This window comes from Neolamprologus brichardi, chromosome 23 (genome assembly GCF_056152115.1).
Source record: "Neolamprologus brichardi isolate AB-2024 chromosome 23, ASM5615211v1, whole genome shotgun sequence".
Lineage (NCBI taxonomy): Eukaryota > Metazoa > Chordata > Actinopteri > Cichliformes > Cichlidae > Neolamprologus > Neolamprologus brichardi.
The window spans coordinates 26,055,613-26,065,938 of record NC_142125.1 but is presented as its reverse complement, the minus strand read 5'-3'; the positions used below and the strand labels follow the sequence as shown (position 1 = coordinate 26,065,938).

The 10,326-nt window shown below is 38.9% G+C and overlaps 1 long non-coding RNA gene across 1 annotated transcript; it reads right to left on the bottom strand.

The window, feature by feature from the left end:
- Positions 1 to 1,452: 1,452 nt before the first annotated feature.
- Positions 1,453 to 2,455, bottom strand: LOC148096165 (uncharacterized). Its single transcript, XR_015717215.1, has 3 exons — positions 2,403 to 2,455; positions 2,059 to 2,239; positions 1,453 to 1,686 (listed from the first exon to the last, which is right to left on the bottom strand). It is a non-coding gene; the product is annotated as an uncharacterized LOC148096165 (long non-coding RNA).
- Positions 2,456 to 10,326: the final 7,871 nt, after the last annotated feature.

Sequence of the window (10,326 nt, the reverse complement as noted above, 5' to 3'; positions counted from 1 at the left end):
ACTGGAGAAAAGCCTTAACTGATCCTGGAAACACAGGAAGTGAATAATGCGGAGTGGTCAGAGGAACAAAAACAAGAACACCCTCAAAACATATGTATATAATTTATACGTAATAAATAATAAATATAAGAATATATAGTCACAAATTTGTACATTGGGAAAAATCACAGTTTTTTCTTATATATACATATATATATATATATATATATATATATATATATATATATATATATATATAAACACCCAGCACGCCCCTGCGGGCGGTTTATCCTTCAAGCTCGGGTCCTCTACCAGAGGCCTGGGAGCTTGAGGGTCCTGCGCAGTATCTTAGCTGGTCCCAGGACTGCGCTCTTCTGTTCTCTGCTCCAATTACCACGGGGACCACCGTTACCTTCACCCTCCACATCCTCTCGAGCTCTTCTCTGAGCCCTTGGTATTTCTCCAGCTTCTCGTGTTCCTTCTTCCTGATATTGCTGTCATTCGGAACCGCTACATCGATCACTACGGCCGTCTTCTTCTGTTTGTCTACCACCACTATGTCCGGTTGGTTAGCCACCACCATTTTGTCCGTCTGTATCTGGAAGTCCCACAGGATCTTAGCTCGGAAAAAAAAAATATATAAAAAAAAAAAAATATATATATATATATATATATATATATATATATATATATATATTAGGGGTGCAACAATACACAAAATTCACGGTTCGGTTCGATACTTTGGTGTCACGGTTTGATATTTTTTCGATACAAAAAAATGTTCATGCTTTTTTAATTTGTCATTTATTAAAATTATAAATATATATTTTAACTCAAAAGTACAGTTTTTAAATTTAATGTTGCTGAAACAACAAAGTAATAAAATAAAAAAAATCTGATTGAGGAATCACTCATCTTTGGAAAAGAGAGTTTATTACAGAGAAATGGCTCTTTCCAAAATAAAAGCTACCCAGATAGCAAGGAAACATTGAAACAACGTTGAGTCAATATCAGGCGACGTCATTGAATCAACGTTGAAGTGTGACGTTGACCTAACGTCACTCTTGCACCCTTTTTTAATGTTGAAACAACGTCAGGTTTTGATGTTGAATCAATGTTGAAACCTGACATTGAATCTGACATTGAAACAATGTCAGATTCTGATATTGAAACACTGTTGAGCTATGGTGTTGATTTTCCACCTCTTTCGCACAGTTGCTTTTTATTAAAACAACAGTTAAATCATGACTGGAAATCTACCTTTCTTTATAAGTATTTTAACCAATACTAAACTACTGCATGTTTCCATCAATACTTAAACCACCTAAACACATAATTGTACTTATTCCTCAAATTGGACACCCTTTATAAAAAAAACAACAACAAATGTCTCACAATGTATCATGTCAATATTAATATCCTAAAATAAGAAAGCATTGCATGTGATGTAACAGAGAAAAAAATAAACAAAAAAAGGTCAATAGGCATGTTTCGTTTGCTAAATACTTTATTAAAAGACAGTTTCCTATTTACATTTATATGTTTCACAGAAGTTTGTAATTTTTTACTCTGGGATGGGGATGCATGATGTGCGTCCTGCACCACCCATACCCATACGATCTGGGGCGTATCGGAGCCATTTCTGCACTGCTTGTGCAAAGACAAACTTGGACATAGAGTTTGCCCCTAACTGCTGCGTCAGGCCATCTAGGAAAAAAATACACACACACAAACACAAAAAGTGAATTAGAGCACATGAATAAGCTCTTGTTAACTGTCTTCAGCGGGGAGAAAGTATGTAAACTCCTAGGCTGATAAACATGAAAGTCACCAGGCGTAAATCTGCAAACTGCCGCATTTGATTCCCAAAGAGCTATGAGCGGAAAAAGTGATAAGTCTTAGCATGGTGTGCCGTGTATCCTTTAAAACAAAATAAACATGGGGTCCTCGGGCTGTACAACTACAACCCGAGGACTAAACAAGCCAAAGACCAAAGACTCCATCTCCAGATTAACCGGACATGAAAGTCTTGTTATTAAGAAAGACAAAGTAATATAGCAAAAAAACTGTAAAACTTACCACCATATATGCATTTGCAGAGCGCTGTATCTTTAAATGCCATTTTTTGCTTTGTCTGGTCCTTGGTTTTTTTCCCTGCCCAGTTGAGTACCGAGGCCAGCTCGTTTGTAATGGCATAAGCCATTACACGGCGGACTCGCACCTCCAGTGTGGTCCCTCCAATCAAGGCAAAGCGTCTCACCTATAGACACATTTTAAGAGATGGAATTAGCGTGTCTCATGTCTTAAATGTGTATGCAAGGGCTTGTGTGTTTAATCAACAGGCCGTTGTTATGTATTTAAATCACATCTGACAGCTATTACACTTTATAGTTACAAAGTGTACATAACCTTTATATACTTACCATTGCCTTATTTGCCTCTTATGATTGAAGAGCTGCCTCTGCATTGTTTAGCTCCTCAATGTTGTGCAAGGGCAAATCCAGAGGCAGTACCCCAGCATCTACTGATTCATTGCAGCAGGGATGGCGGATGGCTCTGACCTCCTCACGGAGTTCGTTAACAGTTCTTTTGTGAGGTCGCATCTGTTTAAAAAAACAAATCCAGAAAGATTAATGGCTTAAGCAGTGAGAGGCGAAAAACTAATAAATAAATAATAAAACGCAGTTTACGTGTGGACAAAAGGTGCAAACGCAAGGTAGGTGAGCGTGCATCGTAAAGTTAGGTGAGCGTGCAACGTAGTTAGGTGAGCGTGCAACGTAAAGTTAGGTGAGCGTGCAACGTAAAGTTAGGTGAGCGTGCAACGTAAAGTTAGGTGAGCGTGCAACGCAAAGTTTGAATTGAGTGCGAATCGAAGCGGGTGCTCTCCAATCATTAAAAGTAACAAAGTCATTGAACACATTTATACAGTTACCTTTACGTTTATCAATCATATATCACAGATTTACAATTTTTTGTAGTACTATGCTAAAAAGCAACTACAGAGCGAAAGTCTGGGTCAAGCGCCGAGGCGACGGCAAGAACAAAGGAACCCTCGAAGCGTTAAAGCTAGCTTTGTAAGGGAATATAACGGAAAAGTATGAAACGAAAATGTTTTCTTTGTTGACTTTGTTCGCAGTGCAATTTATTTGTTGCCGGATTGTAAGATGAAAGTAGACACAATTTCGGGCTCCCACATTTTGTCCGAAACTTTACATTAACAAGTTGTTTGTTTTTTACTGTTATTCAAATGCAACCGTGGAAATAACGAATAGAACAAAAGTCATTCATTCTTACCTTATATTAATCGTGGTGCAGGCCATTGCAGTGCATGAACTGATGCCTTCTCCGGTCAATTCCGCTGAGAGTAAATCTAATGTCCCGCTCTACTGTACAAGACAATGGTTACCTGAAGGGATGTACCACTGTGAGAGGGGGGGCTATGGAATAGTCCAAGTGGTAGCAGCTTTAATTTCCCACTCAACCATAAATCAATGGTTTTTCAACGTGATTGTTGTCACCTTGTCAACTATAAATAGATCAACAATCAACGATGACAGAACAACAGTGAATCAATGTTATTTCAATGTCAGTGTCAGGTTTCATCAGTATTTCAATGTTGTTTCAACATTGGTTTTGTGTTGACATTTCAATCCTGACGATTCTGATGGTTCAGATGGAAAATCAACATCTGTTCAATGTCTCCTTGCTATCTGGGTATACTATATGCTTCTTCTGGGCTATATTCTCAGCAGCATATTAAACATATCAGGTCCCCATAAGGACAATCATGTGCTAACGGCTGTCTAAATGACTCGAGTAAAGTCTGTAGCATGCATGCTTGTTGTTTTTGTCTGCTTCCACTTGTCTTTTCACTAGGATGATGTTGGCGTAAATGTGCAGTCATATTCATTGTGTTCCCACAAGTGCTGTCAGCTTTAATCTGAAATGACATTAACGCCACAACACGGCAAATCTCCGTTAACGAGCTACCGCGGATCGCCCCGTGCGTGGGGCCGGACGGCGTCAACACGTTAACGAGCTAACTGCGCTAATGAGCTAACTGCGCTAACGCACTAGTTCCCACCCATGTAATTGAGCATTGCGTGGCACATCCGACATACTGTTTTACTTTTGTCCATGACGCGCTTACCTTCAGGGTCATACTTCACATGAAGACCAAAATAGTTCCAAAGGCCAGATCTGAATGAAGGTGGGGGAGGTTAAATTTGCCATGTTACAACGACCTTAGCTTAGCTTCTGTCTTGCTAGCTTGCCCTGCGCTCAGTGGATCTGCGCTTGACAGTGCAGCCTAGGCGGAGTAGTCGAACGCAGATCCACTGAGCTCTCAACACAGACAGCATCGTCAGAAGTAAAGTTGATAAAATAAATTTAAAAATTTGTATTGTTCATACATATACGTACCGAACCGAAAGCACTGTATGAACGGTTCAATATCAATACGAGTATCGTTGCACCCCTAATATATATATATATATATATATATATATATATATATATATACAGTGTTGGGGAGTAACGGAATACATGTACCGCCGTTACGTATTTAAAATACCAAATATGAGTAACTGTATTCCGTTACAGTTACCGTTTAAAAAGGTGGTATTTAGAATACAGTTACTTTGTTGGAATAAATGGATTACACTGCGGTACTTCCCTGTTTCATATTGTGGCGGGTCAGGCTTGTTTGGGTTTTGTTTGACAGCCATGTTCTGTTGTTCCAGGTGGCAGCGTTACGGTTGCCATGGTTACAGGGTGACGCTGTCTCTCTGCGTGTTTCCTGGGTGAGAGAGGCCTTTTTGTTGTTGTTGTGCTAAGCTAATAGGCAGAATGCTACAGGTATAGCTCTAAAGAATGTAGCATCATAGGCAGTGTAGTCCGTGCTGCAGGGAGAATGGACTGTCATACACGTTATGTGTCTGTGAGCGAGGGAGGGAGAAAAAGGAAAAGTACGAGCTGTCATCGAGCAAAAACGGGAGCTGGAAGCATGTAAATATAATAATAACCACTGCAGCCAAGAAGAGTGCCCGACGAGCCCAGTTGTAAGTAAGCTATTAAGACTCGACTGTACACCGTGTTCGTGTTTTCCTCCAAAAACAATAAGTTCGGTTGGAGCAGCCTTTCAACGCCTCTCTCTGTCTCTCGCTAGCAAAGTTGACCCAGACAACAAAGTAAAGCTAGTTTTCGGCTACAAGCCCGACACAGAACCCACCGTATTAGCCAGAGGTCCCTTTACTACGGTTCGGAGCCGCCGACCTTCAGTAACAGTAATAAATCACAGCAATAATACATTCATGTAGTTGTAAACAGCATGGTAATATATTAAGTAATCCAAAGTATTCAGAATACGTTACTCTCATTGAGTAATGTAATGGAATACGTTACAGAATACATTTTGGGGCATGTATTCTGTATTCTGTAATGGAATACATTTTAAAAGTAACCTTCCCAACACTGTATATATATATACAGTGGGGCAAAAAAGTATTTAGTCAGCCACCGATTGTGCAAGTTCCCCCACTTAAAATGATGACAGAGGTCAGTAATTTGCACCAGAGGTACACTTCAACTGTGAGAGACAGAATGTGAAAAAAAAATCCATGAATTCACATGGTAGGATTTGTAAAGAATTTATTCGTAAATCAGGGTGGAAAATAAGTATTTGGTCAATAACAAAAATACAACTCAATACTTTGTAACATAACCTTTGTTGGCAATAATAGAGGTCAAACGTTTATTATAGGTCTTTACCAGGTTTGCACACACAGTAGCTGGTATTTTGGCCCATTCCTCCATGCAGATCTTCTCAAGAGCAGTGATGTTTTGGGGCTGTCGCCGAGCAACACAGACTTTCAACTCCCGCCACAGATTTTCTATGGGGTTGAGGTCTGGAGACTGGCTAGGCCACTCCAGGACTTTCAAATGCTTCTTACGAAGCCACTCCTTTGTTGCCCGGGCGGTGTGTTTTGGATCATTGTCATGTTGGAAGACCCAGCCTCGTTTCATCTTCAAAGTTCTCACTGATGGAAGGAGGTTTTGGCTCAAAATCTCACGATACTTGGCCCCATTCATTCTGTCCTTAACACGGATCAGTTGTCCTGTCCCCTTGGCAGAAAAACAGCCCCATAGCATGATGTTTCCACCCCCATGCTTCACAGTAGGTATGGTGTTCTTGGGATGCAACTCAGTATTCTTCTTCCTCCAAACACGACGAGTTGAGTTTATACCAAAAAGTTCTACTTTGGTTTCATCTGACCACATGACATTCTCCCAATCCTCTGCTGTATCATCCATGTGCTCTCTGGCAAACTTCAGACGGGCCTGGACATGCACTGGCTTCAGCAGCGGAACACGTCTGGCACTGCGGGATTTGATTCCCTGCCGTTGTAGTGTGTTACTGATGGTGACCTTTGTTACTTTGGTCCCAGCTCTCTGCAGGTCATTCACCAGGTCCCCCCGTGTGGTTCTGGGATCTTTGCTCACCGTTCTCATGATCATTTTGACCCCACGGGATGAGATCTTGCGTGGAGCCCCAGATCGAGGGAGATTATCAGTGGTCTTGTATGTCTTCCATTTTCTGATGATTGCTCCCACAGTTGATTTTTTCACACCAAGCTGCTTGCCTATTGTAGATTCACTCTTCCCAGTCTGGTGCAGGTCTACAATTCTTTTCCTGGTGTCCTTCGAAAGCTCTTTGGTCTTGGCCATGGTGGAGTTTGGAGTCTGACTGGTTGAGGCTGTGGACAGGTGTCTTTTATACAGATGATGAGGTCAAACAGGTGCCATTCATACAGGTAACGAGTGGGGGACAGAAAAGCTTCTTACAGAAGACGTTACAGGTCTGTGAGAGCCAGGGATTTTCCTTGTTTGAGGTGACCAAATACTTATTTTCCACCCTGATTTACGAATAAATTCTTTACAAATCCTACCATGTGAATTCATGGATTTTTTTTTCACATTCTGTCTCTCACAGTTGAAGTGTACCTCTGGTGCAAATTACTGACCTCTGTCATCATTTTAAGTGGGGGAACTTGCACAATCGGTGGCTGACTAAATACTTTTTTGCCCCACTGTATATATATATATATATATATATATATATATGTGTATGTGTGTGTGTGTGTGTATTACATTTGTTTGGTTTTTTTTTACAAATAGCCATAATGTGTTAGACAGTTAAATTTGGATTGCGGAAGCATCATATTTGTAAAATCATGATAAAAATACAATAAAACTTTTAGTTATAATTAATATGACTTTATACATTTATTGCTCTTCGTTAACATAGGACCGTCTCTCTTCTTGGTTTTTAATGTTGTGTTGCTATTAATCAGTCTGGGTGCAGTCAGGACTCAACAGCTTACAGGGGCGAATGCCAAACTTGAGAGGTTTATTCTTCATGTGTGAGCTGTGCTTGGAGGTTTAAAAAGGGAGAAACCATAAAATCCATAAAAAAAACAGCATTTCAATACTTTATACCTTTATAAACACTATAAACATCACAAGTCATGTTTTTTCCAGTTGAGCTTTTGTTGGGCTAACAGCACATACTTGGATAAAAACATGTTTGCATTTCAGTCGGATGTTGTAAATCCAGCAGCAAGAAAATACCAACTCTAAGAAAACTTTTTTTTTCCATTGCATCCAAAAGGCAGAACACCTTCACATGTAGAGGTTTTGTAAATGAACAACTTTAATACCTTACATTTCTTATTATTCAAATGATTTTTCCAACCCTTGGAATGCCTTGAATATTTCAGAAATTTCCTCTTCAGTGAAGCTGATGGTGAACTGGAACACATTAAGACTACTTTTACAGATGTTTATTTTCTTTACACACTAACAACATGGCAGCAGTGTCTCCATGCTCAATGTTCAGACTTTAACTGTAGAAGAAAATAATATACAGACTTACAGATGATTGATGCCAAAGATCAGACATGTGTGGTGTATTCTTTAGGTACAAAAAAAGGGCTTTATTTGGTCTGTGGTAGCCCATATGGAAAAGAAATAGTAAAAACTTATAAAAGACTTGTGGCCTACTTCATATAGTGAATCATATAAGGCTTATATGATTTACTCATGAAAGTGTACACTTTCTCATTACTTTCATATATTGTTGTAGTAAGTATCCAAAACATACAAGTTTCATTTATATAATTTTTCAAGGGATCTTATATCTGTTTTCACTCTTGTATGCTTTTCATACAAGTTTCACACAAGACAGATACAAACTTTCTAAGATTTATATATATCTTTTCCATATGGAAGAAAACAGACATTTTGAACCCCTTTTTTCATGTATTTATAGATGTGAATGTGCATAACTTCATTATTTTTCCAAAAGAGCTCAATTGTGATTATCTGCACTGTTGTTGGAGGCGAGTATCATATTTGTAAAATCATGAGAACAAAGACAATAAAATTATTGAGATTTATCAGAGCTGTCATGTCATGCTTCTTGTTTAATTGATTTCATGCTTTTATGAGTTACAGGATTCAGGGTAAGGGCTGCAGAATTTATCACATGTAATTCTTCTCTGACTACTGTAGTATGGGTTTTATGATTCTGGTGGTGGCTTTGAAGACGCTGGGTGGTAACTCAGGTGAGTTTTGGATACTCTGTGTGGAAGTTTGATAGATAATTAAAAAAACAGGACTGGGACAGGTTGGTGTACTTTTCACTCTAAAGGGAAACAGTCCCACTGGTACAAAGTAAAAGTTTCAGGTAAGCAAACAAAAATATAACATGTTTATATGTAATGTTTGTATTCATGATTAAAGTCATACTCTGCACTTTTGGCAACCAACCACAACCACAGGACTGGCTGCCATACATACAAAAAATGCTACAGGTACAACGAATGAAGTGACAAATGACATATTTATTGTCATATTTATTATAAACCAGAACCAGAGAGCACTGCATGTTCAACACAGTTTGTGCCTAACTTCACCAAAGAACCATTTTATTGGTGTGGAGTGTTTGTGTATAAGTGTGTTTTACTCCTCTTTGTCATCAGTCTCATAGTACAGGGTGGGCCATTTATATGGATACACCGTAATAACATGAGAATGGTTGGTGATATTAAAGTCCTGTTTGTGGCACATTAGTATATGTGAGGGGGCAAACTCCTCAAGATGGGTGGTGACCATGGTGGCCATTTAGAAGTCGGCCATCTTGGATACAACTTTTGTTTTTTCAATAGGAAGAGGGCCATGTGACACATCAAATGTATTGGTAATCTCACAAGAAAAACAATGGTTTTTACTACCTTCACAGGTAGTATTTTCTTAAGTAAACAACTTTAATATCCTACATTTTTATAATTTAGATGATTTCTCTAACCCTTTGAATACTTTGAATATTTCACACATTTCCTCTGCTGTGAAGTTTATCAGTACTGATTGCATCAGGAACAACACTAACAGGAGGAAGGCAGAAGAAGAGACTGACACCAACATTTCACTGGTCACTGGGACACATATGGTGACTGTTTGAACATGTTAATGGTACAAAATGCGGTCTGTGGTGCACTGATATGTTAGTGAGATGTTTCTGGAGGCTTAAAAAGAAGAAACACTTCATGTGCACTATTTCACTGCAAGTGAAGGATAGCCTTTTCCATTGCTATGTTACTGCTGTGGATGGCTAAGCTGGCTTATTTAAATATTATCATTCAATTAAATATTAAGTATTTGAGTTTTTAATGACAAATCAGTCCAGTGCAGAAAACAATGGGCTGCATGCTGTTACAAGTTTTTATATGAAAAATGGAGCTTCAAAAGACTTTAAGCATTACCTTGCGTTGGACAGACCTACATAACTAGAAAAGTATATTGGACACAGAAAAGAGAAATGTAACAAAAAATTTGTTTAAAGGTTTATATGAAATTTATCTGTATTTCATACTGTTAAACGTTCAATTAATTTTGCTTATGCTCCAAATAAATTCACTTAATAAATTAAACAATTAAATATTGCCCACTGTTTTTGTTCTATGTCCCCATAACAAACACACAAGACCCACCCTGGTAAATGTGGTTCGGAACTGTCAGTGAAATCTGGACTTCCTGAAGCTCTCATTCATATAAGGGAGGTTAGTAAAGGGAGGTTACAAATAACATTCCCTATAAGGAAGAAGGGAATGTTATTAGTAACCTCCCTTTGCTTACGTCACGGCTGTACGTGAAACTTTCACTTTCAGTTTGCGTTCACTCGCTGCCTGTGGCGCAGTTAATACGTAGTGATTAGTTTCTCTCCGCTTCTCATTTTCCTTCAGCTTTGGTTATTTTTATCGGCAGCTCACGTATCCTGGTATTGTTACT